This window comes from Vicugna pacos, chromosome X, assembly GCF_048564905.1.
Source record: "Vicugna pacos chromosome X, VicPac4, whole genome shotgun sequence".
NCBI lineage: Eukaryota > Metazoa > Chordata > Mammalia > Artiodactyla > Camelidae > Vicugna > Vicugna pacos.
Window position 1 is genome coordinate 31,214,959 of NC_133023.1, and position 24,208 is coordinate 31,239,166.

Here is a 24,208-nt window from a genome sequence, read left to right on the forward strand (position 1 = left end):
CTGAGAACACCGGGAAATCCGCATATTCAAAATGAGCGGGGTGGGCTTTGTGAGTTTGTAGTGTGACTCTTCTGTAACTAATACCAGGCTTCATTGCAGCAGAGGTATTTTCCAAAGATAACCACAACCATAGCTCCTGTCCCACATGCATTTCTAGATCCTTGCCACTCCTGCATCAGTAAGTGGAGTCTATAACCCTTATCCTTGAACCTGGGTGGGCCTTTGTTACTGTTTTGATTTATAGAGTGTGGAAGGAGTGATGCTCTGTGACTTCTGAGGTGAGCTCATAAGAATGTACAGTCCTCTTGCCTTACTCTCTTGGGACACTTGCTCTGGGAACCCAGCTACCATGCCATGAGGAAGTTCAAGCTACATGTGGAGAGGAACCAAGATTGATAGCCCACAGCCCCAGCTGAGCTTCCATGAAGCACCCAATACCAACTTGCCAGTCATGTGAGAGAGCCATCTTGAAAGTCAATCCTTGTGGTAGGGAAAATCTAAGATGGCACCCAATGATGGTATTCTTGACCTTGTGTCATCTCCTCCTCTTTATGGAGACTAGACTCAGTACCTAGCTTCTAACAAATGGAGTACAGCAGAGGTAATAAGATGACACTCCCAAGGTTGTTATGCAAAGACTGTGGCTTCTGTCTCATACACTCCCACACACACTCTCTCTTGCATTTCTTGCCCTGGGGCAAGCCAGCTCCCATGTTGTGAGGCAGCCCTGTAGAGAGGCCCAGGCGGTGAGAGAGTAAGACCTGCCATCAACCACGTGAGTGAGCTTGGAAGCAGATTCCCCACCAGCCAGGCCTTTGGAAGGGAACCCAAATGCAGCCAGCAGCCTGACTGCAAGCGGGTGATGCACATGGAACTGGAGACACCCAGTTAAACTTCACCCAGATTTTAGACCCACAGAAACTGTGTGAGATTATACATTTTTTTTTAAGCTACTAAATGTTGGGGTAAATTGTTAGGCAGCAAGAGGTAACTAATACAATCTTCTAGTCCCCAGTCAAGTCAGTCCAGCTGATGCTGCATGGAGCGGGGACAAGGTATCCCCACCCAGCCCTGGCCAAATTACACGATTGTGAGTAAAATAAGTGACTGCTGGGTTTTTAACCCATTAGGTTTTGGAGTGGTTTGCTATGTGACTATGGTTAACTTTTTCTCATTGAGAGGTTTTTTAAAATTTTTTAAAACTTCTTTTTTAGGAGAGAGGTAATTAAGTTTGTTTGTTTAGATGGAGGTACTGGGGATTGAACCCAGGACCTCATGCATGCTAGGCATGCGCTCTACCACTGAGCTATACCCTCCCCACTTCATTGAGAGCTATATGACAGGTACTAGGGAAACAAAGCAAACCAGGCCTAAAGATTCATCTGCTGTAGCCTAGTGTATCCATCTGCTTAGGCTGCCATAACAAGGACCACAGACTGGGTAGCTTAAACGATAGAAATTTATTGTCTCAGTTCTGGAAGCTAGAAGTCCAAGTTCAAGGTGTCAGCAGGGCTGGTTTCTCCGAAGGCTTCTCTCCTTGGCTTGCAGACGGCTGCCTTCTCCATGAGTCTTCACATACCTGTGCATCTAAATTTCCTCTTCTTTTTAAGGACACCAGTCTGATTGGATTAGGGCCCGCTCTAACAGCTTCATTTAAATTTAATCATCCTTTAAAGACTTGTCTCCAAATACAGTGTCATTCTCAGTCTGTAGGGGTTAGGGCTTCAACTTGGGAATTTGGGGAGGGCACAATTCAGCCCATAAGACCCAGTCAACCCAGTTCTTCTAGAAGGTCCCCAAAGAACCGATTTTTCAAGAGAAAAAAAAAATCCTTCTCTCTTCTTGCTGAAGCATTTCACAACGGTTACAATTGTCATCGTCTTTCGAAAGTTTTTAAAAATCCCCTTTAAATGTACTTCTGCCTTTAGGAAAGCAATACCCAGCTCCTAGTAATAGTGTCTGCCTCCTCTGGGTTCTCTGTGGGTTTCTGGGCTTCTCCAGGTCCATGGCAGTCACAAAGCCTGTAGCAATGGCTCAGGCAGACCCAGACCCCCGGTGGATGCAGGCCTGTGACAGACACAGGCCCACAGAGGTCACAGAACTTCCCGCAGACACAGGCCTTGGGTGGTCACTGGGCCCAGCTCCTGGGCAAACACCGACTCCAGGGGTAAAACACTGGGCCCACGGTCCTAGTTTTCTGGTGACTTCAGTGAGGCCAGAGGAGCTGATTCCCGGCCTCCAGTTAAGCACTTGCCAAGGATTAATGACTGCAGGAGAGCTGATGGCCTGAGGCAGAGCGGAAAGCTATTCCCCTCAGCTCAGCGTTAATTCCATCTTTATGAGTCCAGATTCTCCCCAGGTTGTTTTCTGTTTTCCTACAAAACGGAGGGTTGGGAAAGAGGCACGTTTTCCCGCTATGAGACATCATTCTACTACAGCAGAGCTCTCCTGCTCAGGGTGAGGGACGGGGTGGTAAAACCTCCTAGGAGGCTGCTAGTCAGCAGCCTTTTTGTGAACAGAGGTCTTCTCTGAGGCACTCCGGGTGTGCCAGAGAGGACCTCTCTCTCCTCTGGGCTCACCTTTCAGCCCTCCATTTTACACCTGAGCATGACCATAGGCCAGGCGCCCAGCTCGGTGCTTGTTTTCCTTAAGTGTCTTGGATTTCCATTGCTTCCAGAAATCCTGCAAAGGCGGTCCCCTCCACCCAGAAACCCAGGCTTGTCCCGGATGACTTAGAGGCCCCTCCAGGTAAACATGCTTTCCTGGAGGCTGTGGTGTTTTTTTGGTTCTGGCAGGTGGGGTGAAGGAAGGAGAGGCTTTTGGGGGTTTCTTCCCATCCGAGCTGCCCGTGTTAGAGGATGAGGGGCGTGTGTGCAAGGCACAGAAAGGCGGCCTTCCTGCACGGGCTTCTGGGCCTACGTCCCTGGCTAGGTTCGCTGGTCGGCTCTGGGTGGACACACCCTGCCGAGGACAACAAAAGCGAGGCTCCAGTGGACAGGCCACTGTGGACAGAGCACAAGCCTCTGAAATAGCTCTTCAGGTCCGGTCCAGACCTCCTAAATGTGACTTTGGGGTAGGACAAAGGCCGCTGTGGAGCAGAATTGGGACAAATATGTAACAGTGCAGGGGTCCTGTAATTCAATTCAATCGCAGGTTTCTAAGAGCAGAAGACGGAGGTTTCTAAGAAAAACCTTCCTGGGGACACTGGGGCGGGGTCCCCCGAGTCACCTCCTCCCAGGGCAGGGGCCCGGCAGCAAGCAGGCCCCTGTCCAAGGCGGGCTGGGTTGCCGCGGGCCTCCAGGCGTCAGCCCCGTCCTTGGCTGAGTCTGGAAGAGCCTGATTAACATGAAAACGGAAGACACTTGAGCTGCTGGCTTTCTGGGCGGCTGAGGGGGAAGGTGATCATTCTATCACTGTCTTTCTTGGCTGATTAGATGATTCAGCATATTCCCGGCTTCTCTCTTGGCTGAGGTGATTTATAGTGAGCTCTGCAGGCCTGGCTAGGGTGAGTGATGGGGGCTAGGGGCCCATCCTCTGTGTGCGGGCGAGTGTGTGTGTGTGTGCGCACACACTCTACACATCACGTACACAGCACCAGATGAGGGGGTGTGTGTGAGTGATGAAAACATTTGCAGGCCTCTCACAGCCACTCTGGCTGCTGACAGTTTCTACTGGAGAAATTCTCCTCTCAGGAGAAAATATTTACTTACGAGTATCTCTTCAGGGAAGGAATGAGAAGGAGGGCAGGGTTTTAGGGCGTCGTCCACTCAGCTGTTGTGAGTTAAGAGCTTTGGGGAAACAAACGAGGACATGCTTGCTTTGAGGGAGGGGAGAAGGGCTGAGGCGCTTTGCCTCCAGTGTCTGAACTCGCTTCTCTGACAGCTGCAGTGGCCAATGGGGCAGAGGCTGTGGGCAGACAACACAATGGGAACGTGTGTGTACATTTGGGATGTGCCCAAGATGCACTTCGGCAGCATCATTCAAGCATTTCTTATAGATATTTGGATGGGCTGCTCTGGGTAATTGCTCTAATGTGTAGTTCTGTCCACTCTGGGGTGTAGGCAGATCTTGTATCTACTGAGCCAACGCAGCAAGGGAAGTTATGTTGCGTCCTTAGGGGTAAGGAAGCCACTGCTTAATCTTTCTGGAGGAGTTAAAGATGGACCACATTGGATTTTTTGGCTGCTGTGAGGAGGACTGGCTGTTTCCATTCATGTGTCTTCCCCCAAGAGTCTCTATAACTTCCATAATAATCTCATCATAGAATACTGACCATTGCTGGACACTCCCTAAGTCACCCATTGGAAACTTGAGAGCCCTGGCCTGCTATTCCCTACCATCCTCATCACTGTCACCATCAGTCCTATCAACATCGTCTTCCCCCATGCTTATTAAGTACATAGGGCATGTGAACAGTTATTCCAGATGCTCTCCAGACTTCATATATTCCCCAAGACAGTCCTTTGGCAATACTCTTTGCATCCTGTGATGGGTAAAGGTATGCATCAGCTGGACTGGGCCACAGGAAGTCTGACATTTGGTCAAACATTATTCTGGGTGTGTCTGCCAGGGCGTTTCTGGATGAGGTTAACATGTGAGTCTGTAGACTGAGGAAAGCAGATTGCCCTCCCCAAGGTGGGTGGGCCTCATCCAATCAGTTGAAGGTCTGACAAAAATGAAAAGGCTGAGTAAGAGGGAAAACCTCCTGCCTGGCTGATGAACTGGGACGGTGGGCTTCTCTTGCCCTTAGAGTGGAACTTATACCCTCAGCTCTTCTGGTTCTCAGGCCTTTAGACTCAGACTACAACTACACCACTGGCTCTTCTGGGGCTCCAGCTGCCAAATGCACATCCTGGGATTTCCCAGCCTCCACAGAAGTAAGAAACAATTCCTCTCTCTCTCTCTCTCCACCCCTCCACCCCCATCTAGATATAGAGAGCTGGGGGGGGAGAGAGAGTCCATATATATATATATATATATGTGATATGTACAGATAGATAAATAAATATATCCTATTGGTTCTACTTCTCTGGAGAACTCTGACTAATTCATATCCCCATTTAACACATAAGAAAACTGAGGCATGGAGAGGCCAGTTCATTGCACAAGGTCGTACTTAGGAAGTGAAGATTTGCACCCAGAAAGTGTGACTCCTACATAACCCATTTGTTCCCTCTGGCTCCTCAGCTTCTGCACATGCAATTAATTCCTCATTGTGAGAGAACAAGCTGCCAAGCTTGGGTCCTGGGCCTGGTCGCTGACTGGCGCCACCTCCCCCCATCCAGACCCCGCCCCCCACCAGGGCCCCATCACAGAAGATTAGTGAGAATTCCCTAGGGCTGGCTTGCCACCTCCTGGGTTCTCAAATCGCAATCCAAGAAGCCAGGGGATGCAGTAAAGCGGGAAGTGAGAGGGGGACTCTGCGTCCAGCTGGCTGTTGAAGTGCCGTGTGGCCTTCCCTCTGCACCTCTGTTTTGTCACCTGTGAGAGAGGAGGTGTTGCCTCCCCGATCTCAATGGCTCCTGATTCCTGAGATTCCATGGGGCTATGACCTTCCAGATGGATGGTTAAGCAGCCCGAAGTAACAAAACTCTACCATTTCTCAGCCCAAGTGCTTCCCATTAAACTGCAGAGCCAGGAAGGTGGGGGGTGAGAGGTCAGGATTTGCAGCCATGCTCTGCCCTTCACCGGGAGACTTTGGGCAAGTTCCTTCATCTCTCCCCGCCTGTTTCTGTAAAATGAGGCTGATGGTCCCAAGTCCGGGGATTGCTGCCATGGTTACCGGAGGTGAGGCAGGCACCGTGCTCATAAGTGGCTCTGGTGTGTCCTTCCTTTTCTGACTCGATTTACGTCAATGTGGCTCATTTTCCCAGCCCAAGGTCTGCACACGTCATCCCTTTCTCTTCTCTTCCCTTCCTGGAGTCTGAGAAAGCCTTGGGAACACTATGCGATCCAGCTACTCCCTTAAAGAATCAAGCTTGCTTTCTCTCTTCATTTTCTCCCCCTCTTCCTTGTTTCCTGGCTCTTTTCCCTGATTCCTGTCTTTTTCTCAACCAGCAGTTGCTTAGAAGCTCTCGCTACATACATTTGTGCTGTTTCCCTCAAGGTCACATTCCCACCAGCTTTCTGCACATGAAGCCAACAGCCTCCCTTCTCAGCCTGGTATCACGTGGCTGCTTTATTAAAGCAGGGAGGAGGGCAGAGGCCACCTCTCCAAGGCCATGCGTGCATGCAGACGTGGACACCCACGGATGCGTATGTGTGCGTGTCAGTGCAGAAACCCACGTGTGTGTGTTTGTGTGCATACATGTGGAGGTACACGTGTGTGTACATGTAGACACCCGCATGTATATTTGTGCACGCACGGACACCCACGCCTGTGTGTGAGTACGTGCGGACATTATGCACACGTAGCTATCCATGACAACACCCAAGGAGGCACCAACACCCAAATATCTAGCAGATGCACAAATGGGTCTGACAAGCTTCTCTTCTTACCCTGCCCTCAAAGTATAAAATTGCCAGTGAAAATCAAGTTGTCTGTACTGGGCGTGAAGGAAGTAAGACTTGCCTGGGTAAAATGAAGTATCCGTGCCCAACAGTGCTCTCTTCATCTCGAAACCAAACATTTTGAAATGTTGCCTTCTCCCGGAGGAGGGGAAGAAAATTCTTAAATCAATCAAAGAAACTAAACAAGGAGGGTAAGACATACTGGCCTCAGGGATTAAAAGACTCAACAATAGCAAGGATGCCAATTTCCTCCCAAATCAACCTATATATTTAATACAATTCCAATCAACAGCCCAGCAGGATTTCTTGTAGGTATAGACAAGCTGATTCTAAAATGTGTATGGAGAGGCAAATGAACTAGATTAGCCAAAAAAATTTTGGGAAAAAAAATAAATTTGGAAAAATCACGCTACCTGATTTTAAGCCTTACTATAAAGCTATCGTAAGACAGTGTGGTATTGGCAGAGGGATAGACACAGATCAATGGAAGAGACTAGAGTCCAGACATAGACCCACCAAAATATGGCCAATTGATTTTTGACAAAGGTACAAAGCAATTTAATGGAGAGAGGCTAGTCTTTTCAACAAATGATGTAGGAGCAATTGGATAGCCATAAGCACAAAAAGTGATCCTCAACCTAAACCTTACACCTTATACAAAAATTAACTCAAAGGGGATCCCAGGTCTAAATGTAAAGTGTGAAACTTAGAAAACTCTAGGTGAAAACATGGGAGAAAATCTTTGTGATCGAGGGTTAGGAAGAGTTCTTAGACATAGGACTGAGAGTGTAATCTATAAAAGAAAAATTGATGAATTGGACTTCATCAAAATTGAACACTTTTTGTTCTGTGAAAGATACTGTTAAGAGGATGAAAAAGCAACCTACAGGCCAGAAAAGATATTTGCAAATCACATATCCAGCAAAAAGACTTGGGTACCATATGCATAAAGAATTTTCAAAGCTCATCGGTAAGACTAATAGCTTAATTAAAAATGGTCAAAAGACTTGAACACTTCACCAGAGGAGAACGGATGGCAAATACACAGAAAACGATGTTCAACATCATTAGCCGTTAGGGGAATGATGAGATACACACTACCTACCTATCAGAATGGCTAAAATAAAAAACACTGACCACAGCAAGTGCTGATGAGGATGGGGAGCAACTGGAACTCTTATACGTTGCTGGTGGGAATGTTAAATAGTACAGCCACCTTGGTAAACGGTTTGGCAATTTTTTTATAAAGTTAGACACAGAGTTTCCATATGACCCAGCAATCTCACACCTCAGTTGTATACCCAAGAGAAGTAAAAATGTATGTTCAGACAAACATCTGCCCAGAAATATCCACAGTAGTTCTAGTCAAAATTACCCAAAACCAATGACAATCCAGATATCATTCAACAAGTGAATGGTTAAACAAATGGTCATATATCCACACAGTGGGAAACTATTCAGCCACAAAAAGAAACGGTCTATTGACATACTCAACTCTGTTGAGTCTCAAAGACATTCTCTTGGGATCAAAGAAGCCAGTCTTCAACCGTTTACATGCTGCATGATTTCATCTGCATAAAGTTCTGGAAAAGATGACACTATAGAGATGGGAAATGGATCAGTGGTTGCAAGACATTAAGGGTGGGGAAGAGCTTGACTACAAAGGGGTAGCACAAAGGAGTTGTTTGGGGGTGATGGAAATGTTCTGTACCCTCATCATGGTAGTGGTTACAAGAATCTATACATGTGTTAATATTCACACAACTGTGTGCGCACACACACACAGGTTGGGGGGTGTCCCTTAATGAATTACATACCCAGTTCCGTTCATCTATTTGGAGGAGTCATGACTGCTTTCCTGTTTTTTTGTTGTTGTTGAAGTATAGTCAGTTTATAATATTGTGTCAATTTCTGATGTGCAGCATAATGTTTCGGTCATATATATATACATACATATATTCGTTTTCATATTCTTTTTCATTATAGGTTACTACAAGATAGTGACTATAGTTCCCTGTGCTGTACAGAAGAAACTTGTTTATTGCATATGTATTAAGTATCTGCAAATCTCATACTCTTGATTTATTCCTTCCTACTCCCTGCTTTCTTCTTTTAAGAAGGGAGATTGGATACCTTCACTGGTGTTGGACAGACACACTCATCACCTGTAGAAGTTGGATGTTAAATATTTGGCACAGAACTCCCCACCTAGATCCCTTTTTGCCACCACTTTACCCAACCCTAACCTTTCTCTTCAATCCCAAAGTGCCCATACCTATGGGAACCATATCTTTTAATCCTAAGTGGGCCATGTGGTCTCTGTAAGAACCAGTATACTTGAGGACACATCAGAACAGAATGTTTGAGATTGAGACTGACCACAGGACACCCAGGGCCCATGATGGTCCTGCTCTGATAGTGTCTCTGGCTGGCGGGTGACTCCATGTAGATGTTGTGTCTGTCCCATTTAGAACCTTCTTTCTTGTCCCCCCCCCTCCCCCGCCTCTCCCAGTAAAGGGGATAGCCACGGTGGAAACGTGACTCCTGATAAACAGATAAGCAGATTAGGACTGGCAGAAATTAGGCTCCTCAAAGCAATCAGGCGGAAGATAAAACAGAAATTTAATAAAAATTGAAAATATAATCCATATTACATAGCCATTAAAAATGATGTTTACCAGGAGTTTGTAATAACATGAAAAATGCTTGTATCACTACGTCGAGCAAGAAAAGAGCAAATTACCAAATTGTGCGTACAGTTGATCACAATTATGTTTTAAAAGACATATAAGTAAAAAGACTGGAGCTAAACACGCCATGACGCTGGCAATGACTGAGGTGCAGTGGGAAAACGTGCCTTCCCCCACCATTCTCTAGTTTAATCTATAGATTCCACATATCTTCTAGAATGACTGCCTATATCTAATTCAAAATAATCTTTAAATGTAGAAAATAGAATGTTGGAACTTTATATTAAAAATAACGCTTTGGAGCACTGGTGCTATATATGTAAATGATCAAATATTCATTCAGCACCTCTCATGTCCTGAATCCTTTGCACAATCACTGCCAACCTCCCAAAACCCTCCTTGGAAAGCCTCCCCAACATACACAGTGTCATCCCCTGCACACTGCATTTGTGACCAAGTGCCTCATCAAATAACTAAGGCCAGCTCAAGGATCTGGCACAGATGTCATTGACAAGCCAGCTTCCTTTTGACAATTTCTCCGAGACAGACACCCTGTAATAAACCCACGCCAAAAAGGTCCCCAGTTAACACTCGGGTCTCTGCCATGAAGTGGCAGGCTCCCTGCGACACTGGCTCGGTCTCCATCCGTTCCTCCAGCCCAGCCCCCAGAGCTCATCAAACATGTCCCTCTTTGTGTCTGGTGGCCCCCTCTCTCACCGCCAGCTTCCCCTGATTGACAGAGCCCACCTGTCAATCACAGGCCCAGCTCAACAGCCTTTCAGGAGTTAATACAGGGCCCCTCGGCTGGCCTGCCGGAGCTAATGCCTGCCTTCCCTGACATGGGCATTCTTCCCCCCGGGGCTAGGACCTCTCCCAGCCTCCCCGCCATGCCCCCAGAGTGTCCTGCAGGCCTCTCACAATGCCTGGCCGCCTTCATTAGCCCCGTGGGCCTTCGGGGCCCCTTCTCAGTGCAAGGCGCCATTCACACCGATCCCCGCCCTCCAAATTCAGTGTTAGGCCACCTGACCCCTGTCGGCAACAATTTCTGTGACACGACTCAGTGTGGGAAAGGCCAGTGACACTTTCTAGACAGATCAGGCCCCCACACGGCCTCCTTTTACCCTGCCCGTCTTCTGCGGCCGGCCGTGCCCTCCTGCGGCGGCCAGGCTGGCAGGTGGGGAGGCTGTCGAGGCCGGGAGCCCGCAGGCCTGGAGTGCTTTCCCTCCGGAGATCTGGTCTTGAGTTTGGGGCCCCTGGAGAGAATTCCAGAAAGGGCTTTATCATTCCTGGTTAACCACAAAAAAACAAACAAAAAAAAAGGGCAATTTGAAACAGGAGAAGCAGGTCTGAATCTGAGATAGTGGAGGGAAATTCAGCTGAGCCCAAAAAGAGAGGAAATGGGGCCCAGAAACCCTGCTGGGCAACAAGAAAGGGGGGAGGGGTAGAGCAGACCCCAGAGTGTCAGAGAGAAAGAGAGGGAGGAGGAAGGAGGCAGGAGGAGACCAACTTGGCCGGCAGGCCATGTTCTGAGCCCTGTGTCAGAACTGGCAAGAGAGACTCCCAACCTCCAGAAGCTCCCGGTCTAATTGGGGTGACAACTGCAATGTACTGCAGTGAGTGCTATAAACAGGGCAGATACAGCCCAGTGCAGATTCTAGAAAATGTACTTGTCCCCCAGCCTCTGCGGGTGTGTACAGTGGGGAGATGTTGGGAAAGGCCCCCCCAGAGAAGGGGGTGACAGAACCAAGCCTTCACTGATGAGTAGCAGCTGGCCGGGCAAAAAAAAAAAAGGGTGTGGGGTGGGGAGAGGATATTCCAGGGGGAGGATATTCCAGGCGGAGGGAACAGAAGGTGTGAAGCCACAGCCCCGGCTCCAAGGTTCTTCCATTTTCTCCAGGAAGTGCCTTCAGAGACCTCGCCTGGGAAAGTGGTACCGGTTCTGGTTTCATTTTCTACCTAAGGTGATTGGTGATGGGCCCACCTGCCCTGCAGGATTTCTGAGCCTGGGAGTCTGGGATATTTTGCATCAACATCCCCTACCCCATTGGATGGTGTCCTGGTCACTACTGCCAGGTGACAAGCTTAGTGACTTGCAACAACCATTTTATGATGCTTATGGATTCATGGGTCAGGAATTTGGACAGGAACAGCTTGTCTCTGCTTTACTATGACTGGGACCTCAGCTGGGAGATTAGAAGGCTGGGGTGACACAAATGGTCGGGAGCTGGAATCGTCTGGAAGCTCCTTTAGTCATGAGGCGAGCACCTGGGCTGAGATAACAAAGGCTGGGCTCACAGGGGGCTGTCAACCAACGCATGATGCCTAAGCCGCCTCCTGTGTGACTCCGGGTCTCACATCGTTGTGGCTGGGTTCTGAGAGGAAGTGTCCTTGAAGGTGACATCCAGAGGGCAAGGATCTCAAGGGGGAGACCCAGGTGGAAGCGTCGTGATCTCAGCAGACCTAGCCTGGGAGGTCATTCACTCTCACCCCTGCTGTGTTCCGTGGGTTGTAAGCGAGTCACTAGTCCATGTCAGATTCAAGGGAAGAGGACATAGATGCCACCTCTGGATGGGAAAAGTGTCAGAGAATTTGCAAACTTGTTTAAAACCGCTCTGAAGGATGCCTCTGAGCTAGTCCTACCCTCTGTCATACACTGGAGGCTTTTTGTGATGGCAACATTAAAAAAGAAACCCAAGGGTTCCTCATAGCGCCGTTGAGGGGTTTATCAGAGGGAAAGCCCAGATCTAAGAGTCACGCATTATTTGAATGACAGCCTGAACCACAACAGCCACCAGCAGCAAGTTCATTCCAGAGGGAGCTTAATGCACACATCAGCTCAAATAAACGTCCTTTCCATCTGCTGACGGGAACAGCAAATGCAGAGGGTGGCGCACATAGGGAAGGGGGGATGTGCTTAGAAAAAGGGAAAGATGAGAGAAGCATTTTACTAATTAGCAAGATGGGAGTGGTGCTCCTCCCTCCTCGTTTCAAGGCCCCCTTCATAAAAGAGCCGGAGGAGGGGTCAGAAAGTGTTCAGGCTTTCAGGCATGGCTTTAGATGGGTCACTTTGGCTTTTTGGCCTCTGTTCCCTCGTCTGGAAGGTGAGAGGGCCAGAGATGAAGGTCTCTAAGGTTACTCTTTTTTATATATATATATTAAACAGAGGTGCTGGGGATTGAACCCAGGACCTCATGCAGGACCTCGTGCATGCTAAGCATGTGCTCTACCACTGAGCTCCACCCTCCCCCTAGGTTATTCTTGATTTTAACCAAAACGAAGAGCATCCAGTAGGTCAGGGGGAGCGTGGCTAGTACAGAGGGCCATCCTTCAGGGGGCTTCACCAAGCCTGCCGGCACAGACCTGGATAGAAAATCAGCCAAGCGGAAGCTGGGTCCGGGCCCTCGAAATGCCGCGTGTCTGATGCCCCATTCCAGCCGGAGTGGGCAGAGGCCTCAGGAATCCAGCACCATGGTTTGGGGGGTATGTTTCTTTTGCGAAGAATCACATTCCGGGACACTGTTAACATTGACATTAAAATGAAGAAAAAAGAATTCCTCTGTACCTTCTGTGCAGTTTAAGGAGCAAAAACTTGGCAATTATTCTAAGCTGGCCGAAGAGCCGTGTGACAGATGACTTTTAAAAAAATCCTGAATGGAGTTCCTTGACATGCCCTAGGTGGAATCCCGGCCAGAGGTTCCTTCCACACCTGGATCAGTTCCCTCCTGCAGCTCCCACACAGGATTCTGCAAAGTCCATGGGCATCGCAAGCCCAGTACACTACTGGGGCCTTCTGGGGGAGTCACATGCAAAAGGCTGGCCCCATTCTTCTCACCTCAGTCTCTGAGTTCCAGGTCAGGACCTGGGGGACAGGCAGAATCTTGGCTGATGAAAAAAGTCACATAAAAGAGATAGGAGAGGGGGAGATTTGCTTCCAGCAAAGTGGGGACCAGAAGCCTGCCCACCTGCCATTTCCTAAGGTCCCCCTGCAGGTGCTCAGCCTTCATCCTTGTGGAAGATGATGTTTTCCAAAGACGCCTGCAACGAGAGCTCCCATTCATCCCACAAGCTCTTCTACAGTGTAAAGCAGAGGAGGCTCCATGTCCCCGCTCCCTTGAATCTGGTAGCCTGTGACTACAGCTGAAGTGACACAGTCTGATGTCTGAGGCTAGGTCATTAAAGGCCACCGAGTTTCCTTCTGGTTCTTTCCTGGGACTCTAGCTCTTAGAACACAGTGACCATGCTGTGGGGATGCCCAAGACACATGGACAGGCCCCTGTGTAGGTGTTCCAGCTACAGCCCCTGCTGAGGTCCCAGCCAAAAGCCCCCGGATGGGTGATTCCAGCCCTCAGCCTTTGAGATACCTTCAGCCTTCAAGTCTTTCCAGTTGAGGCCCCAGACATTATGGAACAGACAGATGCTGTCCCTGTTATACCCTTTCCAAATTTCTGACCCACAGAATTTGTGAGCAAAATAATATGCTGTCTTAAACCAGTAAGTTTAGGGCTGTTTGTTACATAGCAGTAGTAACTGATACACCTCTGAACTGGCTGTAAACCAGTATTTCTCAAACTGTAGTCCTTGGACTGCCTACAACAGAATGGAGGGTGGGGGTGGCAGAGAGATAGCTACAAATGCAGGTCTTGGCCTCCCAGACTCAAGAAATTGGAATTTTTGAGGGATGGTATCTGAAAATGGATGTTTAAAACAAACACCTCCACAAGATTATTCTTAGGCATATTGATGTGGACAAGACCATGGGTGCTGGGTTAGGGAAACCACCTTGGTAATGATTAAGTTGGTTGTTTTGACTGAAAGTTACAAAACAACTCTAGGTAACGTAAACTCCAAATGAGATTTTTTGAACAGATGGAGACACACCTCCTACTTCTCTGTGTGTCCCCTTCATGTTTCCCTAGTCTACTGCCTGGAATGTAGACATGAATGCTGGAACTAGAGCAGCCATCTTAGACCAAGAGGTGACCTTGGGAATATGGAGACCAGGCACAGTTGAGTGACAAGATAGTAGGAACCCGGATCTCTGAGGACTAGGTGGAACAGGACTACCATCCCAGTCCTGGGCTTCATTCTTCTGGACTTTTGTACATGAAAGAAAGAAACTATCTTGTTTCAGCCACTGTGGCTTGTTACTTCCAATTGAAAGTCACCTTAATTGGTACAAATAGCAAATGCCATGAGAGAAACCCCTAGATTATTTGGTGCCTAGGAACAAGGGGTGGTTGGGGACTGCCAGTGTCCCCCTAGGATGCAGGTCTAGAACAAGCTGAGGTCAGATAACCCTCCTTGGCCTAGAGACATACAAGGAGAAGCCGGCTGGGCTTCAGGCTCTTTCTACAACCCACAGGGTTGTTGAAGATGTTGGTGGCAGACCAGCTGCTGGTTCCAGGCTCCCACGAGGAGCTAGGTATCATCTATCAAAGCCAACTGGATTCTAGGTGCCCAGGGGAGACTGAGGTGTCCTGGTGGCAGGTGCTGAAGGTCTGGCTTCAAATTTGCATTTGTGCTGAAGACCTCATTAAGGCTTAACTTTTTCCCTAATTAGTCTAATATTTGTTTATAATAATAGATGTCATTTAATGAGCACTCCCTATATGCTAGGCAAAGTGGTAAGTGCTTAGCATACATGATTTCATTTACTCTCACAACAACTCTATTTTTTAAAAAAATTTAGTTTAAGGGCAGAGGTAATTAGGTTTTTAATGGAGATGCTGGGGATTGAACCCAGGACCTCGTGCATGCTAAGCACGTGCTCTACCCCTGAGCTCTACCCTCCCCGCCTTCTCACAACAACTCTGTATGAAAAGATTTCCTTTATCAGCAGCATAAGAAAACAGGCTGAGAAGGGGTTGCATAGGATGAGCCCAAGGTCACACAGTAAGCAGAGGAACTAGAACTCAGACCCAATCTCAGTAATGCCAAAGCTCAGGGGCTAACATTTCAGTGTCCTTCTGGAAACCGACTCTCCCCGACGGAGCAAGCTCTCCACATTGGCACTCCTCTCCCCAAAGGGCAGAAACCTCGGACACTCCCAAAGATCTGGCAACTTCTGCTGGGATGGGGTTCTTTAGCGAGGCCGCAGATGAAAGAGAACTTGCTGGAACAGGCTCGGGCAAGTGGGCAATGCCTCCGAAAGGGGTTTGGAAAGTGTTGTTGGTCCAGGGCTCAGGGAGGTTTGGAGAGAAAGTGCTATTGGCCGAAAGCCACAGCAACCACCTGGGAAAGGAAACTGGGTGTATTATTTGTGTCACGCATAATAGGTGTGGATCCAGGCAGGGGTGACTGCTCTGGGGAATTTTTCAAGCTTTCACGTGAATGCTAACTAATTGCTCATTCTAGAAAACTAGAAGCCCCTCTCTCCTCTCACCTTTACCTTCAACCCCACTCTCCATCTCAACTTCTTGGCTTGCAAATCACCAATTAGGAGGCAACAGAAACTACCAGCTGCTAATTAATACTAATTAACAGGGCTACTTAAAGTAAACACTATTTAAAACAGTCAAGTGTTTACCTATTACCGAGTTAGATTGGAAAGGTCATGCCAAGTTTACATGGCTACCCTGATGGCCTTCCATCCATCACCTTTCTTTCCAGGCTCTTCCTTCCCCTCTGGCCACGGCATGTATCACTCCGGTGTGTCTCCTCCTGAAGACGGAGACTCTGCCTTTCCAGATGTCATCAGCCGCCTTCTCCACTGTGCTTGGAATAAATGCTTTGGTGGAGACAGAGGACGTTGAAGTAGGTCTGCTGGGGATGCTGGTGGTGTTAGAAAACCTCGCAGGGTCTTCTGAAGGTGGTCTCGGGGGTCTGGGTCTTGCAGTTCAATCTGGACAATCTCACCTCCAAACCCTCCTGTGTGCGAGAATTTTTGTACATCGAAGTGAAGTCAAATCAGAGACATCCACTAAATGTTTCTGGCTGTCCAGGCACTTGGGGGAATTGCACTTCCTGGTTTGCTGTGGTTGAGTGAAGCCGTGGGACTGGTTGTGACCAATGAGCTATGAGCAGGAAGTGACCTTGCTTTCCCTCTGCCACGATGGATGGCAATCTTCTAAATAGCAGCCCATCCACCTGTGTCATGGATGAGGACCAGATAACGCAGAACCCCTCAGCCAACCCTAAATGGGCATATTGTGTGTGTGTAAACAAATAATTCTTTGTTGTGTTAAGTCACTGAAAATTTAGGGGATCATTTATTACCGCACCAGAACCTTGCATGCGCCACAGTAGTTCTTAACTTCCTAGTGTTTTGGATCCGGTTTCCAATTTGGGAATTCTTGTTAACATACTCGAAGGGATTAGAAATCTCATAGGACACTAAATAAGTCAACAGTGGGCACAAGTAACTCCCTATCTCAGTTTTTCAACGTCTTTACAGGCACCCACAGCTATCATTCTTCACCTCTGCGCCCTTGGCATCCGTAAGCGCTCATCCATTCCAGATAATCACCATTTCCTTAGAGCTGGCTTGCTGTACGCTCCCCCCCCTTTCCCATGCTTGCAACCTGAATGCCTGACCTGCTTAGAACAATGTTCCATCTGACCTGGCGCCAGGAGAGTTTCACTCTCCATCATTACTCAGCTGTCACGTGAGAATGCACCTATTCCCACAGGCAGCAGCGGCCACCCAGTAAACTTCCAGGCAAACGATCCTGGAGATCGCAGGAAAGAAAGGCTCCCAAACCCAGATAAAGAGCTCGAATCTCACAGGGTAGTGAAGCAACCGGAAACACACAGTGAGAAGCAAAGAGCGATGGGGCAGATTCAAACACTTAGGGCAGGATACAGGTGGGCAGAAGGACCACATTACCTGCATCCTGGGGTAAGCAGTGCTCTGTCTCTCTGCTGCCTTCGCCTTCCCCGCTGATGGTGTGGGTACGAGACCACAGTTGAGGTTTGAGGTGCACAGAAGTCTGCAAGGTGCCTGGGGCCAGTGATGCGCTCATGCTCTATTGGAGGGACCCAGAGACAGCGTGCCCGGCCACGGCTGCCCGGCCCCAATTAGCCTGAGGAGCCGCCTAAGTTATTTGCATTTCTTGGACACATGGGGCCAGAATGAGCGTTACCAATGGGTGGCTGAATATTGAATGCCTCATATGCCTCATGTATATTTAGTTTATCATGAATATTTAGTGCCTCAGGTGCCTTAAATATATTTACTGCCTCATGAATATTTCGTGTCTCTTGTATATTTAGTATATTTAGTGCCTCATGAATATTAGGACTCTCTTATGCCTCCATCTCTTTTTATCTCTGTTCACCTATATGCTCCACGTATCTGTGTACCGTTTCTCCCCAGTTACTAACTTACTTATCAATGACAAATTTCATCCAGCCCACTTGTTTACTTGTCTTCTATGGCAGAATGGAATATTCTCAAACAGTGCAGCAAATACACATTTGCTACCATGTTAGTGGTAGCAAAAACTAAATGGTCTGTCTTGGTCAGAACTTTCTTCTGTGACGTCCACGGGCTGTTTCAGTCCACGGCCCAGGCATTTTCCATGCATATCTCATATAATCTGCACACCAAGCCAGCAAGGTAGGCTTTCTTACTCTTACTTTCCACATGAGGACATTGAAACACAGAGAGGTTTAGAAACTTGCCAGAGGCCACACAGCTGGTAAGAAGCACAGTCAGAACTTGAACTCGGATCTGTTGACTGTTCTCTGACATCGTGCTTTGAGGCTTCTGTCTCCACTGGTTGCTTGATAATGTTCTGCATCAGCTTGATGCTTCCCATCTTGTCACCTTCACAGCCTCCACTCTGGACCAGGCTGCTAGCACCACTGACTGGGCGATTGCATTACCTGACTCTGCCTCTCCTCCCCCTCCCACTAATCCAGTCCATACATGGTTTCTAGAGAAACCACTGAACAACAGAAATCTGACTACATCACATCCCTACTTAAATTCTCCAGTAGCTTCCCACTGTTTTCCAAATAAAGATCCCAGCCCTCACCATGACCTATGGCTTCCTTACTACAAAGCCAACACGGTCTGGCCCCTGCTGACCACCCCAGCCTCTCTCTCACTCTGTCCCCTTCACTGTCTTCCGACCATACACATATCTATCAATTCTCAAATATGCCACATTACTTCTCATCACAGGACATTTGCACATGCTGTTCCCTCTAAAATGCTTTTCCTTTCCTTCTTCCTTCTCTATGTAGTTAATGCCCACTTGTCCTCATATCTCAGCTTGTGTGACCCTTCCTCCAAGAAATTCTCCTGGCCCCTATGGTCTAGTCTAGGTCAGTTTCCTAGTTTACAAATTCCTTCCCTGCAGAGGACTGGTATCAGTTATATGATTTTTTTATTATTATATAACATTTATTATTATATTTATTATGTATTATATTTTATATATTAGTATATAATTATATATTATATAATATAATGTATTTTATATAATGTTACTTATATATTATTATATTGTTATTTTTAATATACTCTTATATAACATTTTTAATATTATATATAATATTTTTTAAACATTTTTTATTGAGTTATAGTCAGTTTACAATGTTGTGTCAAATTCCAGTGTAGAGCACAATTTTTCAGTTATACATGAACACACGTATATTCATTGTCACATTTGTTTTTTCGCTGTGAGCTACCACAAGATCTTGTATATATTTCCCTGTGCTATACAGTATAATCTTGTTTCTCTATTCTACATATGCCTGTCAGTGTCTACAAATTTTGAACGCCCAGTCTATCCCTTCCCACACCCCAACCTTGGCAACCACAAGTTTGTATTCTATGTCTATGAGTCTATTTCTGTTCTGTGTTTATGTTTTTTTGTTTGTTTGTTTGTTTTAGATTCCACATATCAGTGATCTCATATGGTATTTTTCTTTCTCTTTCTGGCTTACTTCACTTAGAATGACATTCTCCAGGAACACCCATGTTGCTGCAAATGGCGTTATGTTGTCAGTTTTTATGGCTGAATAGTATTCCATTGTATAACTATACCACCTCTTCTTGATCCAGTCATCTGTTGATGGACATTTAGGCTGTTTCCATGTCTTGGCAATTGTAAATAGTGCTGCTATGAACATTGGTGTGCAAGTGTCTTTTTGAAGTAGGGTTCCTTCTGGATAGATGCCCAGGAGTGGGATTCCTGGGTCATACGGTAAGTCTATTCCTAGCCTTTTGAGGAATCTCCGTACTATTTTCCACAGTGGCTGCACCAAACTGCATTCCCACCAGCAGTGTAGGAGGGCTCCCTTTTCTCCACAGCCTCTCCAGCATTTGTCATTTGTGGACTTTTGAATGACGGTCATTCTGACTGGTGTGAGGTGATACCTCATTGTAGTTTTGATTTGCATTTCTCTGATAATTAGATATTATATATAATATTATATCATTATATCTGTACTGGTATAATTATTTACTAGCCTATTCCCTGACCTGGAAATGCTCTGAGATCAGGGACATTAGGCCTTTGCTCCCCACTGTGTCTCTAGTGCCCTCTCTATAGGTAACTATTGTTGTCAACATAGATTCTTTTCTTAATGATATTGCCAGAACCCCGGCCCTGGGACATCCTCAGCGAGCAGTCCTTTTCTCATGAAGGAGAGGACTACCTCTTTGCCTTACCTGGAAACCAAAACTGATGGCCATCTGTGTAGTATGACCTCAAGTGGCCTCAGAAGTACCCTCCCTCCCATTACTCTGCTGGAAAATTCCATGACAAAAGCATGCCTTTGGGATAGAGTCTTCTGTGAAAATTCAAACCTCTCTGAGAGAACTTTTGCATAAAGTCATGTGACCTACTGGCCTACTGTATGCCAGAGACCGCACTAAGACCTTACCACCCCTAAGGCATGTCAGTTATCTCTTGCTGCGTAACAAATGACCCCAAAACTTAGAGGCTTCAAACAACATATGTTTATTACTTCAAGATTCTGTGGGTCAGGAACCCAGTTGTGGTCTAACTGGGTGCCTCTACCTCAGGGTCCCTTGTGAGACTGCAGTCAAGTTATCGGCCAGAGCCAGAGGCTCTACTGGGTGGAGGTTGGGGGAGAAGAATCCACTTCCAAGCTCACCCACATGGCTGGTGCCGGCCTCGAGTCCTCACTGGCTATTGGCTGGAGACATCAGGTCCTCACCACGTGAACCTCCCCAAAGGCAGCTCACAACATGGCAGCTGGCTTCCCTCAGAGTGACTGAGCAAGAGAATGTGGGCAAGATGGCCACCAAGTCTTTCTATAGCCTAATCCCAGAGGTGACATCTCAGCATTCCTGCTGTATTCTGTTTATATTCATTGAAAGTGAGTCAACAGGTCTGACTAACACTCAAGGGGAGAAGATTATGCAAGAGCATGAATACCAGGAGATGAAGGTCATGGGAGCCATTGTAGAGGCTTCCCACCACATATCAGTTATCTTATTCTCCCAGCAGCCTTGTAAGGGACTTTTGTCTTCATTTCAAAGGGGAAAAAGCTGGTTCAGGGAGGTTAAGTGTGATGGTTAAATTTTACGTGTCAACTTGTCTAGGCTATGGTACTCAGCTGTTTGGTCAAACACCACTCTAGATCTTGCTCCGAAGGTATTATGTAGACGTGGTTAACATTTCCAATCAGTTGACCTTAAGTAAAGGAAGTTACCCTTGATAATGTGGGTGGGCCTCATCCAATCAGTTGAAGGCCTTAAGAGTAAACACTGAGTTTTCCTAAAGAAGAAAGAATGCTGCCCCAAGACTGGAGCATAGAAATCCTGCCAGAGTTTCCAGCCTGCTGGCCTGCCCTGTAGATTTCAGCGACAAGACTACAGCATAAGCTCCTATCTGAGTTTCCAGTCTGTCAGCCTCTCTATGAATTTCAGACTCCAGACTGCAACATCAATTCTTGCCTGCGTTTCTAACCTACTGGCCTGCCCTACAAATTTCAGACTTGTCGGTCCCTACAATCATGTGCTCCAATTCCTTAAAATAAATCTCTTTATAGATATAAATATAAGTAAATTTAAATATCTGTATCTATATCTAGATACCTAGATAGCTATCTATATCTATCTATTTATCTATCTCTCTCTCTCTCCTATTGATTCTATTTCTCTGGAGAACCTACTGATACAATAAATTTTCCCAAGTCATATAGTAAGGGGCAAAGCAAGGAGGTGAAGAAAGAAGGTGAGAGCATAAAGCAGTCATTCAATCAACAAATATCTACTGAATAATGTGACAGATTGTGTTTTCCAAAGATGGCCACCACAGCATTATCCCCACCCTCATCCGCTTCCTATAATATGACGTTGAGAATTCTCCCAGGCAGATATGGACTCTGTGTTCTCTTCCCTTGAATCTGGGTGGGTATGTAAATACACAGGAGGGACACTATTTGATTTCTGAGCCTTTGTCTTAAAAAATGACACCACTTTGCCTACCCTTCTTGAAATATTTACACTTGGAACTTGGCAGCCATGCTGTGAGGCAGCTCGAGTTAGCCCACGTGGAGAGAGCCTGGCCGAGGCCATGTGGAGGTAAAGTGTTCTAGCTGACAGTCTAGCTGGGGTCCCAGTCAGCAGTTGGCATCAGTCACCAGACAGGTGAGTGTACAAGCCTTCAGACAATTCCAGCATCAGCTTTGAGTCTTCCCAGCAGAGATCCCAGCCATTCTGGAGCAGAGACAAGCTGCCCCTGCTATGTATTGTCTGAATTCATGACACACAGAAACCTTGAAGGGTTTAAAAAAAAAAAAAAGATTGTTGCTGTTTTAAGTCACTAAGTTTAGGGATGATGTGTTACACAATCATAGAAACTGGAATGTCTGACCCTACATCAGGTCCTGTTGGAGGTCCAAGGGATATACTGATGAGCAAGATAAATCTGGTCCAGTGGAGTTTTGTTTTAGGCAGTTTGTGTGGCTATAACTCAATACCACCAACTGGGTGACTTAAACAACAGACATTTAGTTCTCACAGTTCTGGAGCGTGAGAAGTCCAAGATCAAGGTTCTGGCCAATTCAGTTCCTAGTGAGGACTCTTCCTGGCTTGCAGATAGCTGTCTTTCTGCTGCGTCTTCACATGGCAAAGAGAAAGAAAGAGTCTCTCTGGTGTCTCTGATTATAAGGGTGCTAATCCCATCATGAGGTTTCACTTTCATGACCTAATCACCCCCAAAAGACCCCCACCTCCAATATCATCACATTAGGGGTTAGGGCTTCATCATATGACTTTGAGGGGGACATAAACATTCAGTTGATAACAAGTTTACATACCCAGTGAGGGAGACAGTTCATAGTCACATAAACAAATAGGTAAATAACTTATCAATGCTATTAAGAAAATAAAACAGGGTGATGTGTTCTAGAGGTACTATTCAAGGTAGAGTGGTCAGGGAAGGCTTCTCAGAGGTGGTGCCATGTGGGTTGAGATGTGAATGATGGGGAGAGGCAGATGAGCAAAGAGCAGGGGAAAGGCATTCCCAGCTGAAGGCACCCCAAGTTCAAGGCTCGAACCAAGGCCAAAGTTGAATGGGGGCTCTTTGAGGGATGTCAGCCAAGGGCTCCAGGAGTCTGGCAGAGGTGGGCTCCACTGCCCGAGGCAGGGATAGGAAACTTCATTGGTTGAGAATAAAGTGCCAGGACTCTTCTGTGTGTCCCCTCACAGTCAACCTGTGGGTGGGTGGGTTGGGGGTGTTACGGGGGTGAGAAGAGGGGAGTGCAGGTCAAATCCAGTGCTCCAGGAAAATGGATCCTGGGAGGGGTCAGCGTGAGAGTTGGTCCAGCCCCGTGCAAAGCCTGCCCTGTGTTGAGCTGACCTCCACTCCAGGCCGTGGTAGGAGGTGGGGGTGGGGTGGCAGAGGGAGGCTCTCGAATATCAATGGGCTCTTTCTCCTTTCGGTAAGCTCAGCAGAGCCCTGCCCTTTGTCTGGGGCCCCTGCTCCCAGGGAAGATCTCATAAAGGGCCTCGAGCAGCAGGCCGGAGCTGAGGATGGGGCAACCAGGGCTGTCCTCACAAAGGCAGGGTGAGGGGGTTAAAGCCCAGTGTCAGCTGCTCAGAATCTCGTCCCTGGGGCTGTTTCTGCTTTTGTTGCTTCTGGTCACAGGCCTGATATCTGATGGGGGCCCCTCTGCAATTAACTACAGAAGAAACTCCGCTGGGGGACGACAAGGCTGGCCTTGGCCAAGGTTACAATGGACTGGCGAGCCCTGTTAGAGGGGGCCCACAGGGGAGGGCTCTGAAGGTCCTGATTGCCCGGTCTCTGGGTTCCCAGACTCCCAGCTCCACGGGCTCCTCGGAGCTCATCAGTTTGTATCTCAGATTCCCGATGTCTCAGGCAAGGAATCTACAACTGCCTGCTCTTGGAGTTTTGGGGGAAGGACCTTGCCACGTGGAGATACTGCTGGGGGATGGAGGCAGCTTCACACCTAGACTCTCCAGGAATGGTGAATGAATGCACTAATATTGCACATCCCCATCAATAGGAGAAGTATAGTGGGGAGGGTATAGCTCAAGTGGTAGAGCACATGCTTAGCATGCAGGAGGTCCTGGGTTCAATCCCCAGTACCTCCTCTAAGAATAAATAAATAAGTAAACCTAATTACCTCCTTCCACCAAAAAAAAAAAAAAATTGGAGAAGTATAAAGTGTAATTTAGTCATGCAATCAAGTACTACACAGCAATATAAAAGAATATATAAAGCAATATAAAAGAATGTAATATAATTTATATATTTATATATATTCTTTATAAATAAAATACATAAATATTTTTATTTTTATAGTTTACATAATATATATAAAATATGTATGATACGCATTTATAGTTTATATTTCTGTATTAAATATATAATCTTTGTATATATAAAATTATATATTCTTTATATATATTTTATATATTCTTTGTATATAAAAATATATTCTTTATATATGAAAGAATGTATAAAGAGTTCAATAACATGAACGAATCCTACAGACATCATGTTGCTTGAAAGAAGTCACAGTAAAATCCTGTTGAATTCCAATTATAAGAAGCTCATGGA

The 24,208-nt window shown here is 46.8% G+C and overlaps 1 long non-coding RNA gene and 1 other non-coding gene across 3 annotated transcripts; both read right to left on the bottom strand.

The window, feature by feature from the left end:
- Nucleotides 1-1,244: 1,244 nt before the first annotated feature.
- TRNAA-AGC (transfer RNA alanine (anticodon AGC)) lies at nt 1,245-1,317 on the bottom strand. The gene has a single exon. It is a non-coding gene; the product is annotated as a tRNA-Ala (tRNA).
- A 7,855-nt stretch (nt 1,318-9,172) lies between these two features.
- On the bottom strand, nt 9,173-17,239 carry LOC140691975 (uncharacterized). 2 transcript variants are annotated; one of them, XR_012067580.1, is made up of 3 exons: nt 17,026-17,239; nt 15,798-16,067; nt 9,173-10,453 (listed from the first exon to the last, which is right to left on the bottom strand). It is a non-coding gene; the product is annotated as an uncharacterized lncRNA (long non-coding RNA). The 2 variants fall into 2 exon arrangements; XR_012067581.1 differs by lacking the exon at nt 9,173-10,453 and adding an exon at nt 14,991-15,431.
- Nucleotides 17,240-24,208: the final 6,969 nt, after the last annotated feature.